This window comes from Geotrypetes seraphini, chromosome 10 (genome assembly GCF_902459505.1).
Source record: "Geotrypetes seraphini chromosome 10, aGeoSer1.1, whole genome shotgun sequence".
Classification (NCBI taxonomy): Eukaryota; Metazoa; Chordata; class Amphibia; order Gymnophiona; family Dermophiidae; genus Geotrypetes; species Geotrypetes seraphini.
Window position 1 is genome coordinate 58,578,757 of NC_047093.1, and position 16,548 is coordinate 58,595,304.

General features: G+C 47.3%; 1 protein-coding gene across 2 annotated transcripts in view; it reads left to right on the top strand.

Moving 5' to 3' along the window:
• The first annotated feature begins 1,494 nt into the window (after positions 1-1,494).
• Positions 1,495-16,548, top strand: part of WDR5 (WD repeat domain 5) — a 118,360-nt gene continuing 103,306 nt past the window's right edge. The window contains exons 1-2 of one of the 2 annotated variants that reach the window (XM_033960478.1): positions 1,495-1,950; positions 8,466-8,594. The gene's annotated coding sequence lies outside the window, so the exon portion shown is untranslated. The remainder of the gene's footprint in view (positions 1,951-8,465; positions 8,595-16,548) is intronic. The other variant, XM_033960477.1, reaches the window with a different exon arrangement.

A 16,548-nucleotide genomic window follows, 5' to 3' on the forward strand; every position in this document is an offset into this window, starting at 1 on the left:
TCAATTGTAGGTTCCCTTCTAAAGAGCTTTGGGGAGAAAAGCTCATTGTAGGTTCCTTTCTAAAGACAGTAGATCTTAAAAGAACAAGCGTTACTTACCATAGGATAATAGCCTTTTATAGTTCTATATACACAGTTTTGTAAGCGTGAATCTGCTGATAGAGAGAGTTTCTGGCAGGCAAAGCAGCGTCTGGTTAGTCTCCATCCTATATAATAAAACCCTACCCGCGCATGCGCACTCCTATCTGCATGCTTCCATGATCCGTAGGTCTGTGGCCGCAGGAGTGCGCATGCGCGAGTCCCCAGTCTTACTTCCCAGCACCTATCACTTGCCGGCAGGACTGGACGCCAGTGTCGGCTCCTCTCCGTGTCGGCTCCTTTCACCAACCGCACCAGCTTCTGAGAAGGCTTCCGATGCTGGCAGGATTGAGAGGAGCCGCGGTGACACCTCGCGGGGCGGGAAGAGAAGCCCAAAACACTCCAGCTGCAAAGGGATGCCGCGGACCCAACTTCAAACCAGCTGATTCCAGCAGCGTGTGCAACACTCTACACACGCTGCTTCGGGGCCTTTTACTGCCCTGATTTGCTCTGCCACGTCTCTGATGATGTCATCAAGGATGTGCCAGAGTAAATCAGGGCAGTAAAAGGCCCTGAAGCAGCGTGTGTAGAGTGCTGCACACGCTGCTGGAATTGGCAGGTTTGTCGGACCGTGGGAAGGGAAGGGTGGGAGCGGCAAGGGACTAAGGGAGCAGGCAAAACCGAAGGAAGGGAAAGGGGGGGGGGTGTAAGGGAAATGCTGCTGCTGCACAGGGAAGTGGTGTGGGATGGGAGGGAATGCTGCTGCTGCTGCACAGGGAAGGGGGGATTTAAATGCTGCTGTACAGGGAAGTAGTGGAGGGGGAGGGAATGCTGCTGCACAGGGACATAGAGGGGGAGGGAATGCTGCTGTGGCTGTTGCACAGGGAAGTGTGTGTGTGTGTGTGTGTGGGGGGGGGGGGGAGAGAGACAGATAGATAGAAAGAAAGCAAGCCAGACAGCGAGAGGAAGGCAGACAGAAAGAAAAGAAGAAAGGCACAGGGGCAGAGAGAGACATAGAAAGACAGACAGACAAAGGGGGCCAGGGAGAGAGACAGAAAGAAAGACAGCGGGAGGGAGGGAGACACAGAAAGAAAGACAGACAGACATATATTCTAGCACCCGTTAATGTAACGGGCTAAAATACTAGTTTAAAAATAAAAGCACATTTTAGAACTAATTAATAATGAGTAGACAACCCTTTTCAATAGTTTTAAAAAGTGTTTTACCAGAGGTAGAACCTAAATTAAAACAGAAGATTTAAAGTTAGGAGCAGAGCTCAAACTCTGTTTAAAACAAAGTCAAAACGAGTTATCATCCTTTTCTCTATTATGCATTTTCGCTCCTTTTCTTGATATTTCAATTTTTGTATAGGTAGACAACTCTGAAAGGCTCTTCTTTTAATGTAGGTAGTATATCAAATATACGTGAATTAGACCTTCCAGATCTATAGCATTAAAGATGATAATTTTCGTTAAATATATCTTAGGGGTTTTGGATATGTGAGACAGTTGTTGGAGGAAGGTGGCATTGATGTTGCTCTAGCGCTGCTGGTTATTATGCTCTGCAATTGCGTGCGGTCCCTTTAAGATGAGGTTTTGTCCCCTCTAAGTCTCCGTAGGCCGCAGTCTCGCCGGCTCCCGGCCCTGCCTTAGCTCTGTTCCTCCCACTACCCTTCGAGTTAGTTTTCTCTCTGGAGAGCGTGCGCGCCGCTGCTTCGTGCACAAGCGCATGCGTCTCGGTTGGTCCCGCGTCTTCCTTCCCTGCCCGGCGCGCGCAGCACCAGCCTTGTCTCGTGCCGTGTGCCTTTCAATGAGCGGCGGCGGTGGCCGCCGGGCCTCAGTAAGCTCCGTGCGCCGCGGCCCGCCCGGAGCAGGTAAGCAGGGCCGCGGCAGAGAGACGAGGTCCTCCATCGGTGGAAGGGGAGGGCAAGCCCAAGAACGAGAAATGCAATGGGAAGCTGGAGTCTGGGTGGCCTTTCCTTCCCAAATCAGTCCTGGGAAGGTAGGGCCCCGACTCCAGCATTCGTGTTCTCATTCTTCTCGTCCCAAGCCCTCATACAAACTAATTGTCGCTATTTTATTAGGGCAAGAAGGTAAACTGCTCCCCTTCTTCCCCAGTTGTGCTCTGGGCCAGTGGCTTCTTTACAGCAACCATCCCCCATTTGTTTCGTTTCTTGTGATCGTGTTTAACTAGCTTTTATGAATCCGTGTCTAGGGGAGATGATTGCTGTGAGGGCTCTTGAGCTCCTTTTCATGTGTCGTATGGAAGCTAGCATTCGAGAGGTCAAATCGTACTGTGGCTTATGTCGTCTTTTTAGGCAGAGAGGAACAACAATGCTCTTGAAATCCATTTTGAGAAGTGAAAAGGGGGGAAGATGTTTTACTTTAAAAATCAGCAGATCAGACCATAGTGTCGAGCTCAGCATCGTGTTTCCATCAGTGGTTAATCTGGGTCATTAGTGCCTGGAAATATTCCAAGGAATAGATCTATTTGTTATTTTTAAGTAAAATAAATCTAGTGGTTTTTACAGTTATCTGGGTTGTATCAGGAAAAGCCTTCCCCTCATATAGTGCCTGCTGAAGGAACTGGCACCCTGAACCAACTTTGCATTGGTGCCCCCCCCCCCCCCACTCATGATCCACTAGCTCCTTCTCTATCTCAAGTCTCCCCCTCCCAATGCTGGTGATAAAGGGAGTCAGTATCCTGGATCTTCAGCATATCTCCCTCCTTACCTGTAGAGGGGAAGGAAGAGAGAAATTCGAGACTGAGATTTTGGTGCCCTTTATTAGGTGCCCTGGATCAGGGCCTCACCTGGTCCATAGGTTGAGCTGGCCCTGCCCTCCTGATTCTGACCCACTGGCAGTAGAGAATTTAGCTGATTTTGAGTTGGTCTATTTCAGGAGTTTTTAAATATGGTATACAGGAAGAAGCCAAATCTGTGACATTTTATTGAGACTTTATTGAGATAAGGTGAAAGCAGTTATTAGGATAGTTATTGATAGTATAACTGAACTATTGTAACTTTAGCAACATGTTAATAGTTAGTACTCTTAGCTGCTAAGAGTTGGTAACATATGTAGTAGGTATCAGTAGTCACTAGTGGTTATATGGTTTAGGAAAGAGGTATGAGATCAATTAAGGGGCTGTGGGAACTAAAAAAAAGGTTAGTCTTTGGACCTTTTTCTAGATCTTGCACAGGGTGCAACTATAATTTTGTATGATATTTTTAACCATAATTATGCTATTTACAGCTTTATATTAGGGTCCTTAGTTTTCTACAATACTGCAGATCACAGTTTGGTACATTATCAATTTTCATTTTTAAAAAATTAAGCTTTTTTTGCACCGATACATAAGTGAAAGAGAAAGAAGACTTTAAAACATGTTGTTTTTGGAGCCAGATCTTGGATAGACACAAAAACCAGTTAAAACAATCTTGATGATCTTAAAGTGCAAAATTCATTTGTGTTTTGTGAAAGAGCTAGATTGAGAATATTAATGTTTGAAAGAAAAACGCTGAAAATTGAGACTTGATTAGTAAGTTAAACTTTTAAAACATGGAATGAATGTGGACAGAAAAACTAAAATTGTCATTGCTAATCCAAGGTATATAAAATTATTTTTTTTCCACCTCCAACAAAGCAGAATATGGAAATAAGGTCCAGTGAGGTTTTGAAACTATTAAGTTAAGTAACTATTAAGAAAAAGAGTTGGCACATCTAACCCAGTATCTTGTCATCAGTGGCCAATCCATGTCGCCAATACCTGGCAGAACCCCAAAAAGCAAGATTCCATACTAACCCACAAGGTTAATCAGTGTCTCTTCCCCAGATCTGCCTTAATAATGGTCTATGCACATTACCTCCAGGAGTTTGTTAAAATCTTTTATTTTTTTTAATTCAGTTGCATTGACTGCTTTTAGCACAGTCTCTGTCCATAAGTTCTAGAGCTTAACTATGTACTGAGTGAAAAATATGTATTCCTCTTATTTTAAATGTACTATTAGGTAACTTAATGGTATTGTCCCTAGTCTTTGTGCTTTTTGACAGTGTAAACCAGGGGTGTCCAACCTGCAGCCCGAGGGCCGCATGTGGCCCAGTGAAGTATTTTGTGCGGCCCCGGTCGAGGACGATGCAGTGTTTTCCTCTGCTGCCCCCTGGTGTTTACCGTCTTGCCGGCTCCCTCCTCTATCTTGCTGCAGAGTTTGCACGTTTGTGCAGCCCCAGAAACATTTTTTTCGACCAATGCGGCCCAGTGAATCCAAAAGGTTGGACACCCCTGGTGTAAACAATAAATTCCTGGCTACCTGTTCCATTAATTTTAGAATTTTATAGACCTATCATAGCTTCCCTCAGCTGTTGTTTGTTTGTATGTTTGTTTGTTTGTTTTTTTCAAGTTGAAGAGTCCTAAATCTCAGCCTTTCTTCGGAGAGAGTGGTTGCATCCCTTTTGATCATTTTGGTTGCCATTCTCTGTAATTTTCCAATCCCATTATATTTATTTTATTTATTAACTTCCTTTATGAAGAAAGGTGTACAGCAGGTTCAGTTTACAATCTTGTTAACAGCACAACAATAGTAAAATGACCAAATATTAGCATACTTACCATCATTGAGATAAACTTGGGAATGGCAAATTGAAACCTAGTAATAGGACTAACATAATACAGTATCAGGAATATACACTTTTAACAGCACTGTGGAACAATCCTGTATTGATATTTTCCATCATACACTTAAATAGCATAGGTATAATACGATATTAACAGAATACCAATATCTTTTTGGGATGAGGTGATTAGAATTGCACACTTTACTCAAGGTGTGGATTCACAATGGAGCAATACAGAGGCATTATCTTGTTTTCTGTATTACATCCCTAGTAATTTCTAACATTATGGGGGGGGTTGTTATTGTACACTGAGCAGAAGATTATAATTATGGGCTCCTTTTACGAAGCCGCATTAGCGGCTTTATCGCACGCACATTTTTAATGCGTGCTAACACCCGCGCTAGCCGAAAAACTACTGCCTGCTCAAGAGGAGGCGGTAGCGGCTAGCACGGTCGGCAAAGTAGCGCGTGCTATTACGCGCATTAAACCGCTAACACGGCTTCGTAAAAGGAGCCCTATGTTAAAAATCGTCAGTCCTAGTACAGATCTTTGTGGAATTCCTTCATTGAGAGAATTGACTATTTAACCCCCTTCTCTATATTTCTCTCTCTCAAAATAGTTGTTTTATTTTTATTTAACCCTTTATTTGGCATTTTTGCACAGAAACAATGTGTTTCTATGGCTCTCGTGCGACATCTGCATCTCCAAATCAACATGTGTTTCTATGGCTCTCATGCGACATCAAGTTACATAAAGCAGCCATTTTTGCCATCTGCCAATTAAAGGGTTAATATTTATTAACTTATGAAGAGACTTCACCCAAAACAATGTACAGCAAATTACAACATGACATTGTCTTCTGTTCCAGTTTTTCTCGCTCTCCCCTGATGAACATCTATGTCTACTTACCCATCTGTATCGATTCTTCTTCAATTCAAACGGATAGTAAAGTTAAACTTCTCAGAGTCATTCTAGACAGGGACCTTACCTTTCATCCACAAGTTAGTGCAGTTATGCAGAAATGCTTTCATAAGCTTAGGCTCATCCGCTCTATTTCTTCTTTTCTCAATCCCTCTTCTATCAATATCCTGATTCACTCCCTTGTAATCTCAACCATAGATTACTGCAATGCCCTTTATAAAAGCATAACTCAGAAAGAAATCCGCCGTGTACAACTATTACAAAACACTGCTATTAAATTAATCTATCATGTCACTCCTCTCCTTCACAAAGCACATTGGCTAACTATCACTCATTGCGTCTATAAAATACTCACCTTTAATAAAAAAAACTCTAACCAACCGGCGTTCATAGATAAACTTCTGATCCCTTACTCATCATCTAGGGCTCTCCGATCTAATAATCAAAATCTACTCTCAATACCGTCAATACGGGAACTGTTTTACGATACTACTCACAAATCTATTTTTTCAATCGCCGCCCCCTCTCTGTGAAATGCCCTCCCTCCCATTAGACGTTCGATTGGAGAACTCGCTTGAAAAATTTAAAGCCAAACTTAAAACTTTCCTCTTTAAAGGTGCCTTTACTTTTTAATATCGGCTTTCGTCTCTTAACCCCTTGATCTTAGTGAAGCTTTGAAACATCTAATGCTTCCTCTGAAGTGATTCCCATCCTAATGTTTTTACCACTCCCCATTTACCATCCCTTTTTTACTAATTTTACTTCGATGTATTTTAAACAATCCTCCCCTCCCCTCCTTTCCTTCTGTTTCATGTACATTAGCCTAAATTCGTCTAAGATTTTTTAATATTTGATAAAATATTGTATTTTAATTGTTTTTTGCCATTTTTTTTATATTGTACACCGTTTAGACACTTATTTTGATAGATGGTATATCAAAAATAAAGAAACTTGAAACTTTTAATTTTCTAAGTCTCATGAAGATCTTTGTGAAAAGCTTTCTAAAGGTCTGGTGACAGTATGGGGTAATTGTATATAGATGACCTAAAGTTAGGCATTGGCATGATGTGCACTGAGTGCAAATTCTGTAATGGCAATTGTATACAGCTATGTCAGCTCAATGGCTAGTATAAATGTGCACACCTAACTGTAGGCAGTTGAGAGTAACTATTAGTATTCTGTAATCTGTGCATGCAAGTATTAGGCATAGCCCTTCCATGTCCATATCCCCTTGCATTTGTGTTTTATATACCATATATACTCAAATATAAACCGAGGTAACATTTCCCCCCCAAAAAAAGGAGGGAAAAAGGTTAATTTGAATATAAATTGGGGGGGAGGGGGTTAATATTCAAGTGCAGTGCCTTGCCCTGCCAGGCTTTGCACCCTGTTCCCCCTCCCTCGCTGCTCTGCATCCAGCCCCCTCATTCACTCCCTCCCCTGCCCCACCAGTCTCTGCACCCAGCCTCCTTTCCTCCCTTCCAGGTTCTGTACTCTGTCCCCCTCCCTCCTGATACCTTGCAGGCCTTCACCAGGCCTGCTGTGTAAGACCTGGTGGTCCAGCTGTGACTAGGACGGGAGGGATGTCTCCTGCCCCAGCTGATTCTTTTTTAACTCCCTCCTGCCTCTCCCGTGTACCTTTAGTATCCCTGGTGAACTGCAGCAGGAACAACCTTTCTTTGCTCCTGCCTGTGCAGAGCTGCTAGCTGATTGGCTGCCGCGAGTCCATGGCTGTTCTAATGGTCTGTAGCAGTGTTCTTCAACCTTTTGACACCTATGGACCGGCGGAAATAAAACAATTATTTTGTGGACCGGCACCGGTCCGCGGACCGGCAGTTGAAGAACACTGGGCTAAGTCATGGGCCAGACCCAGCCCATCTCTACCCAATCTCCGCCCCCGTCCTCATAATAATACTAATTGTAACACCATTTTTTTAATTCATTTTTCATGTACTGTATATACACACACAATATAATCGTATTAACACATAATGGTTAACCACTAAATTGAACTACACAAAGCACACTGTATGCTTCTCAATATTCATTCCTACCAGAACACAGATAACGCCATGTAAATACGGGACCAAAAACTAAAAATAATAATATATACAAGCAAACCGTAAGATGCAAGACTCTGCATGCAGTACAACCCCAGAGGAAAAGAAACAAATGCATTTCTTCCTGAACAGACAGCAGATGTAAATCATTCACTAAATTAAAAAATAAAATCATTCCTCCTACTGTTGTTGTCTCCCTCCTTCCATGCCTTGCCTTCTGACCTACCTCCCAGTGTTATCTTCGAACCGGCTCCCTCTTCCTCAGTTTTGCAGTGCACAAAGCTGTGGGCAGCGGCCCGCGCCTCATCTGGAAGCTTTCCCTCTGACGTTGCAACGTCAGAGAGAAGGTTTCCTGTTCACGGCTTTGTGCACTGCAGTACTGGGGAAGAGGGAGCTGGCCCAAAGACAATGCCATATCGATCGTACCGTGGACCGGCAGCTGAGGAGCACTGTCTGGGGCCCGAAGCATGTGCGGTGGACCGGCAGGAAATTTCTGTGGACCGGCACTGGTCCATGGACCAGTGGTTGAAGAAAACTGGTCTACAGTAGTGTGTCTCAAACTTTTTTAGCTCTGGCACACTAAACGGAACAAATATTTTTTGTGGCATACTAAACAGAGCAAATGTTTTTTGTGGCACATTGTAATTGAAATTATAAAATTGCAAAACCAACAAAAAATTAAACCTGAGAGTTATTTATTTAAAGCTCTTTTAAGCTATGTATGGGTAATTGTAACAACGATGAAACTAAAGTAGATAGAATTGCTAATTAATGTGATGGATGTGCTGGTTTTTCAGGGCAAATTAACTCAAAACGTGACTCGATAGTCACAAGAAAACACACTTCATCATCCACCATCTGCAGTCTCGATTTAATTTCTGTCAGAGCTGAAAATACAAGTTTGCAAATACAAGAAAATCCAAACGGTAAGAGAGCCTCGATTGCTTTGTTGTTCAAGTTAGGATAACTACTACATTAAAAAAAAACCCTAAAATTACTTGCCGTTAATTTTCAAGCACCAATCACATCAAAGAATGTCTGAATAGTTGTATCCTTACGTATACAGACTCTCATAACATTGACAGAATCTTGCGTATGTGACGTACATGTCATCTATTCTAATGTATACTTAAGGGAATTTTTTAAAAATAAAGTAAAATTCTGGAATCTGTCTTGGCACACCTGGAAACTCTTTGGGGCACACCATTGTGCCGTGGCACACAGTTTTAGAGACACTGGTCTATAGGTTACTAATAGTAGACCTGCAGTTTCAAAAAAGCGTGGGACAGGCATGTGGGATCTCTTAGGGAGAGGAGGAGATAGTGGATGCTGCAGATGGGTAGACTGGATGGGCCATTTGGCCTTTATCTGCCATGATGTTTCTGTGTTATTACTGAGTTCTTTCAGTGCTTTGAGATGCAATGATTTTTCATGTTTTTTAATTGACATATATGGATGTACAATCGCAGGCATGGAATCAAATGCCCAGGTTATCCCAGGACAAGCAGGCATGATATTCTCACATGTGGGTGACGTCATCTACGGAGCCCCAGCGCGGACAGCTTTTCAAGCAAACTTGCTAGAAGTTTCAAGTTTGCACACTGCACCACGCATGTGCTAGCCTTCTTGCCCACTAGAGGGCGCATCCCCACCTCGTGGTCCTCAGTTCATTTTCATCCGCGGAGCCAGAAGCCCTGTGGAGAATTTGTGCTAATTGTGCCTTCTGTCGCCGCGGCTGTGTAGGGTTTTTCGCACGGTCGCTGCGTTTTTTTGTCTTCTTCTTTCTTTAGTTTCTTTCCTTTTCAAAAAAAAAAAAAAAAAAAAATTTTTCGTTCCGTTGCTACCGGGGGCTCCCGGTAGCCGTGGCCGAGGAACCTCGCTTGTTCCCGGCTCTCTTTGGGCCCATGTCCCGGCCCGTAACGGGCTTTAAAAAGTGCGGGCGCTGTGAACGGCTTCTTTCAATTACTGACCCGCACGGGTGCTGCTTGCGGTGTTTGGGGCCCCAACACCCGACGGCGTCCTGCGAGCAGTGTGCCACTTTCCAGAAGCGGGCACTTAAATGCCGCAAAGCCCGCATGGCAGAACTTTTTTCTGTCGAGTCCCCTCCGGGGAAGGCCTCGAGTTCGGCCTCGGCTTCGGCCCCGGCCTTGACCTCGGCCTCGACATCGGCCTCGACCTCAGCTTCGGGACCGTCGGCTTCGCCTCGGGCATCGATGCCTTCGAAGCAGCTGGCCTCTTCCAAGGCCTCGGGTAAGTCTCCGCTTCCCTCCTCAGCTCCAGGATCCTCCAAAAAGCCATCCTCGGGCTCGTCGGCGGGTGGGTCCGCCTCTGTTAAGCCCAAGTTGCCCACGTCCGCTGCCCCGAGGGAATACTCGAGACCGAGGTCGCCCTCTGAGGAGCAGCGGCAGGTCTTGCCACAGGGAATGACAATCCCCGTGTTCCAAGAATTGCTCCGGGCGTTGATCGCCTCGGAGCTCACCGGGGCCATTGACCAGCTGCAGCAGGCTTCGGCCTCGGCGGCTTCGGCCCCGGCGGCTTCGGCCTCGGTGACCCCGCAGTTGGCGACCTCGGCCTCGGGTACCGGGGCTTCGGCTCCCGAGGCGCCCACGGCCTCGACCTCGGCGGTACCCTCGGACCCGGCCTCGCGGGATCCCCCGGAGCGTAGCGTGCGCCCAAAGGACAAGGGGCGCCGAGTGCGAAGAATCTCGTCTTCGTCCTTGGGGTCCTCGCGAGGTTCATCGCCCTCGGGCAGGTCTCGGGCGAGGCGCAAGCCGAGGAAGGCCAAGCGGTCTCGGACCTCGCCTCGGCGGCGTGGTCGCTCGTCGCCGGCCGGGGCCGATGCCTTGCAGGTGCGGGACCTGCGTGTCGATAACCCCATTTTGTTCCGGTCTCCGGCCAGGGAGAGCTCTCGGGCTTCCTCGCCGGGGCCGAAGGGTCGGGCTTCGGTGCCTCGGACCCCGGGGGGATCCCCCAGGGGTTCCTTCAGACGCACCCGGTCTCCGACTCCGTCGAGGTCGCAGGACTGTGCCTCGCTGGGGTCGGGGTCGGGTAGGGAGCCCAGATACTCCCACGAGGCCTCTCCCTTCGGCTCCGCCGGGAAGTCGCGGTCTCCCTCTCCTCCTGCTAAGCCCTCATCCTTTACGAGGTTTGTGCAGGATATGGCGAGGGCTTTGGGTGTTGACTTGTCTGAAGGGTCCACTTACACCAAGGAGTTCTTGGAGGAGCAGGATCTTCCTGCCCCCCCTAGGGAGTCCCCGCGCCTTCCGGTTAACAAGGTCCTCTGTCAGACCTTCCTGAGGAATCTTGAGGCTCCATTGACGGTCGCTGTGGTCCCCTCCAAAATGGAGTCTAAGTATCGCACCCTTCCCATCAAGGGGTTTGAGAAGGGCCAACTTTCCCATACTTCGCTCCTAGTGGAATCGGCGGTCAAGAAATCGCAGCCCTCCAGGGTCTCGGCGACGGTCCCGCCGAGTAGGGAGGGCCGGACCCTTGACAAATTTGGACGTCGTCTCTATGCGAACTCTCTGATGGCTACAAGGGTCCTGAACTATGCATTTTCGTACTCTTCCTTCCTCCGTACGATGGTGAAGGACCTCCCCTCTTTTCGGGAGGTGATGCCTGAGTCGCATAGGGACCGGTTCGCCACCTTTAGTTCGAATCTGACCCAGCTGCGCCTATATTTATTCCACGCAGTTTATGATGCGTTTGAACTCGCCTCGAGGGTGTCCGCCTGTGCAGTGGCCATGCGCCGGCTGGCGTGGCTTCGTACCCTCGAGATGGAGTCAAATTTGCAGGAACGCCTGGCAAACTTGCCTTGCGTTGGGGTGGAATTATTTGATGACTCTTTGGATGCGGCGACGGAGCGACTGTCCAAACAGGAACGCTCCCTGGCCTCTCTGGTGCGGCCGAAGCCTAAGGCTCCTGCCCAACGTCCCTTTCGGCAGCCCCCGAGGAGGTACCCTCAGAAGTCCACACCGGCCTTCTCCAGACCGCCCCCTCGAAGACAGCCCCAGCAGAGTAGGGGTGGCCCCTCTAAACCTGCCGCGCAGGGGGCCGCCAAGGCCGCGCCGTCCTTTTGACGGGATAGGCGGTTGGGGGCGGGCCCTCACCGCAATATCGCGCCACCCCCTCCCCATCGGGGGTCGGCTGACGGCCTTTGCCGGGGCCTGGTCGGCGATCACGTCGGACGCATGGGTGCTCCGGATAATCTCAGATGGCTATTCGCTAAACTTCTCCTGTCCGCCTCCGGACTTGCCCCCCGGGGCTTGCCCTCCCAATCGGAACCAGCTGGCCCTTCTCCTGGAGGAAGCCAGGGCCTTGTTGAGTCTCAGGGCGGTCGAGGTGGTACCTCGCGATCAGATGGGCCAGGGGTTTTACTCCCGTTACTTTTTAGTCCCAAAAAAGACCGGGGACTTGCGCCCCATTTTGGACCTCCGGAAGCTCAACAAGTTCCTGGTCCGGGAGAAGTTCCGTATGTTATCGCTCCCGGTTCTCTATCCTCTTTTGGAGGAGGGAGATTGGATGTGCTCCCTGGACTTGAAGGAAGCTTACACCCATGTTCCGGTGCATCCCGCTTGCCGCAGGTTCTTGCGTTTTCAGGTCGGGGATTTGCACCTGCAGTATCGGGTTCTTCCCTTCGGGCTGTCATCTTCCCCTCGGGTATTCACCAAGTGTATGGTGGTGGTGGCGGCGGCCCTGCGCTCGCGGGGTCTGCAGGTCTTTCCCTATCTGGACGATTGGCTGATCAAGGCCCCGTCCAGGGAGGGGGTTATCTTAGCGACCCAACAGACTATCAGTCTTTTGCAGGACCTGGGGTTCGAAGTAAACTTCCCCAAGTCTCAGTTGCGTCCGGCGCAGTCTCTCCAGTTCATTGGAGCCGTGCTGGACACGGTTCGCCTCCGCGCTTTTCTCCCCCCGCCTCGACGGGAGACTCTGCTTCGGTGGAGTCGCCATTGTCAAGGGCAATCGCGGGTGTCGGCCCAGCACATGATGGTTTTGCTGGGTCACATGGCGTCGACGGTTCACGTCACGCCGTTCGCTCGCTTGCACTTGAGAATCGCGCAATGGACTCTGGCGTCGCAGTGGCGACAGGATCGCGATCCGGGGTCTTCCCGGATCTCAGTGACTCCTTGTTTACGTCGATCGCTCCGTTGGTGGACCGTCTCTTCCAATTTGTCAGGGGGTTTGCTGTTTCTCGTTCCTCCTCACACCAAGGTCTTGACGACGGACTCCTCCGAGTACGCGTGGGGAGCGCACCTGGACGGTCTGAGGACACAGGGTCTGTGGTCTGCCGTGGACCGTCGGTGCCACATCAATGTGCTGGAGCTTCGCGCCATTTTTCTAGCTGCGCGAGCTTTTGTCCACCTCCTGCACGACCATGTGGTTCTCGTGCGGACGGACAACCAGGTAGCGATGTACTATGTCAACAAACAGGGGGGTACGGGCTCTTGGCCTCTGTGTCAAGAGGCTCTCCGCCTTTGGGAATGGGCGATCTCCCAGAACATATTCCTGCGGGCGGTGTACATTCAGGGAGAGCAGAACCAGCTGGCAGACAAACTCAGCCGTCTTCTCCAGCCGCACGAATGGTCTCTGAACTCCCGAGTACTTCGCGAGGTCTTCGACCGCTGGGGAACTCCTCAGGTGGATCTGTTTGCCTCTCCGGAGACTCGCAAGCTGCCCCTCTATTGCTCTCGGATTTACTCTCCGGATCGTCTCGAGGCGGATGCCTTCCTCCTCGAATGGGAGGGGAGGTTCCTTTATGCATTTCCACCGTTTCCTCTGATTTTGAGAACGCTGGTTCATCTCAGATCGACCGGAGCCTCCATGATCCTCATTGCGCCTCGTTGGGCCAGGCAGCCCTGGTTCTCCCTACTTCTTCAACTCAGTACCAGGGAACCTCTGCTTCTGCCGGTGTTTCCCTCTCTGCTGTCTCAGAGTCGGGGTTCGCTGTTGCATCCCAATCTTCAGTCCTTACATCTGACTGCTTGGTTTCTCTCCCCCTGACTTCGATTCCGGTGTCTCGGGCCGTGAGGGACGTTTTAGAGGCCTCGCGGAAGGTCTCGACTAGGCTTTGTTATACTCAGAAATGGACCAGGTTTACATCCTGGTGTTCTTTGAATAGTCTGGAACCAGATTCGGTGCCTGTGGCTTCGGTTCTGGAATATCTTTTGCATTTGTCTGAGTCTGGCCTGAAAACGACTTCCATTCGGGTACACCTCAGTGCCATTGCAGCATTCCATCGGCATCTTGAAGGTCGTTCTCTCTCTCTTCATCCTCTGGTGACGCGTTTCATGAAGGGGCTAGTGAATATCCATCCTCCTTTGAAGCCTCCTCCGGTGGTGTGGGATCTTAATGTGGTCTTGGCTCAGCTTATGAAGCCTCCCTTTGAGCCCATCGACAAGTCGCATCTTAAGTTTCTTACTTGGAAAGTAGTCTTTTTGATTGCACTCACGTCTGCTCGTCGAATCAGTGAACTACAGTCCTTGGTGGCGGATCCTCCTTTCACGGTGTTTCATCATGATAAGGTGGTTCTTCGCACCCATCCCAAATTTTTACCTAAGGTTGTGTCTGATTTCCACCTCAATCAGTCTATTGTCCTTCCGGTGTTTTTTCCGAAGCCCCATTCTCATCCTGGTGAGGCGGCGCTTCATACCCTTGACTGTAAGAGGGCGTTGGCCTTTTATCTCCAACGCTCCAAGTCTTATCGGAAGGTTCCTCAATTATTTTTGTCCTTTGATCCTAATCGTTTGGGACATCCGGTTTCAAAGCGCACCTTGTCCAACTGGTTAGCTGCTTGTATTTCTTTTTGCTACGCTCAGGCTGGTCTCCCGCTTGCAGGTCGTGTTACGGGTCATAAAGTCCGGGCGATGGCAGCTTCTGTGGCTTTCCTCCGATCTACGCCTATGGAGGACATTTGTAAAGCTGCCACTTGGTCTTCGGTTCATACGTTCACCTCTCACTACTGTCTGGACACTTTGTCCAGAAGCGACGGCCGGTTTGGCCAGTCGGTGTTACGTAATCTGTTTTCATAATTTGCCATCCTCCCACCTGCCCTTTTTTGGTTGGCTTGGAGGTCACCCACATGTGAGAATATCATGCCTGCTTGTCCTGGGATAAAGCACAGTTACTTACCGTAACAGGTGTTATCCAGGGACAGCAGGCATATATTCTCACAACCCGCCCACCTCCCCGGGGATGGCTTTCTTTGCTATGATATGGAACTGAGGACCACGAGGTGGGGATGCGCCCTCTAGTGGGCAAGAAGGCTAGCACATGCGTGGTGCAGTGTGCAAACTTGAAACTTCTAGCAAGTTTGCTTGAAAAGCTGTCCGCGCTGGGGCTCCGTAGATGACGTCACCCACATGTGAGAATATATGCCTGCTGTCCCTGGATAACACCTGTTACGGTAAGTAACTGTGCTTTTTCAGAACGTACTGCAAAATAATTGCTTCTCTAAATCCTTGGGATTAAAGCAAGAGAATAAACTATATTAAGGTTTCCTGAAGTTGGTGTATTGACCCCATACCTATCAAATTTTCAGGATATTCACAATGACTATGGAGGCAATGCCCCATTTCTGGAAATCTCTTGCACCTAATCACATGTGACTGTCCTGAAAATTGATTGATTACCAGGACAAGTCCTGAGCTAGGCTCTTTGATGAATCGAGCAGTCTTGATTTTTGGGGCTTTTCCCCTATAAGACATACTTCCAGGAATCCTTTTTGTAGTCTATATTTTTTTCTTATATTATTATGCTTTTGGAATGTATTTTGTGTCTGTTAGAAAAGTAAATTTTTAAAACAAATGCTGAGTGGAGCCACATCTTGATTTAATTAAATGGGACTAAGCTAAAAGGCCCTTTGAATATTTTAAACATTAATTCTTTCAGCCACATGGAAATAATACTTTCAGTGAAAATTTCTTTTACCTGCCTGTTTGTAGTGCTGCTTGAAAGGTATATGGTCTGGTTGAGTAAAATGGGAATGACTGCAATTTAACCATTGTGTTGCAGCAGCTAAGTTGTGTAAATGGAAGTGGGGTACAAGTGGGGTTTTTTTTGTTGGCTAAGTGTGGTAATGCCTTTGCTTCTAGTTGTATTTCTTCGGTGGAAAAAAACTGGCAAGTTTAGAGGCATGGCATTAAGTTTCCTTTCATGGAAAATGCTTCAGTGCATGCACAGAAATTTAATTTGTAAATCAAAGCCTTTATAGAGATTGAATCGCTTGGCAAATTTTCTTCAGCTTCTTTTGTAGTACAGCAACAAAGATATATGCAAATTGAAATAACTTTTGTTGTGCCTTAGTCACACTATGCTACTACAAACACTCATCTTAAAACATACACCTTGCTTTTCTACTAATGGACCAAGATTGGTTTATGGTAGTATAATAATCCCAAATTATATGATAGAAAACAGTTTACAAAAATCCAGTTAATAAAAAATAAAAATACATAAGGAACATCTTAAACCCCACCTATTTATCTGTGTGTGGCAGCATAAGACTTTCTATTTCAAATGTTCTGATTAAGTTTTCTGATTAATTTTTTTAAATATGCTTCCAGGTCAAATAATTAGGACAATCGATTTTTAGCTATATTCTCTTACAAGGTGCTATTAATTATTCCCCTAAGGTGATATTTTAAGTCACCCTTAATACCTTGTAACTAAATGTTGTTCAATCAACTTTTATTGGCCCTCAGAGATGTCACCCAGGGATCAACACGATCATATCCCTCGGCTTTACACACCCAATCGTCATCGGGTCAAAAACTAAAGTGCAAATGATATATTCTTTCTTTTTTCTTTTTTTCTTTTTTCTTGTGTGTTAAACTCTTATTAATAATCTTAAAACAATAAATATAACAGTGAGTTTTTAAA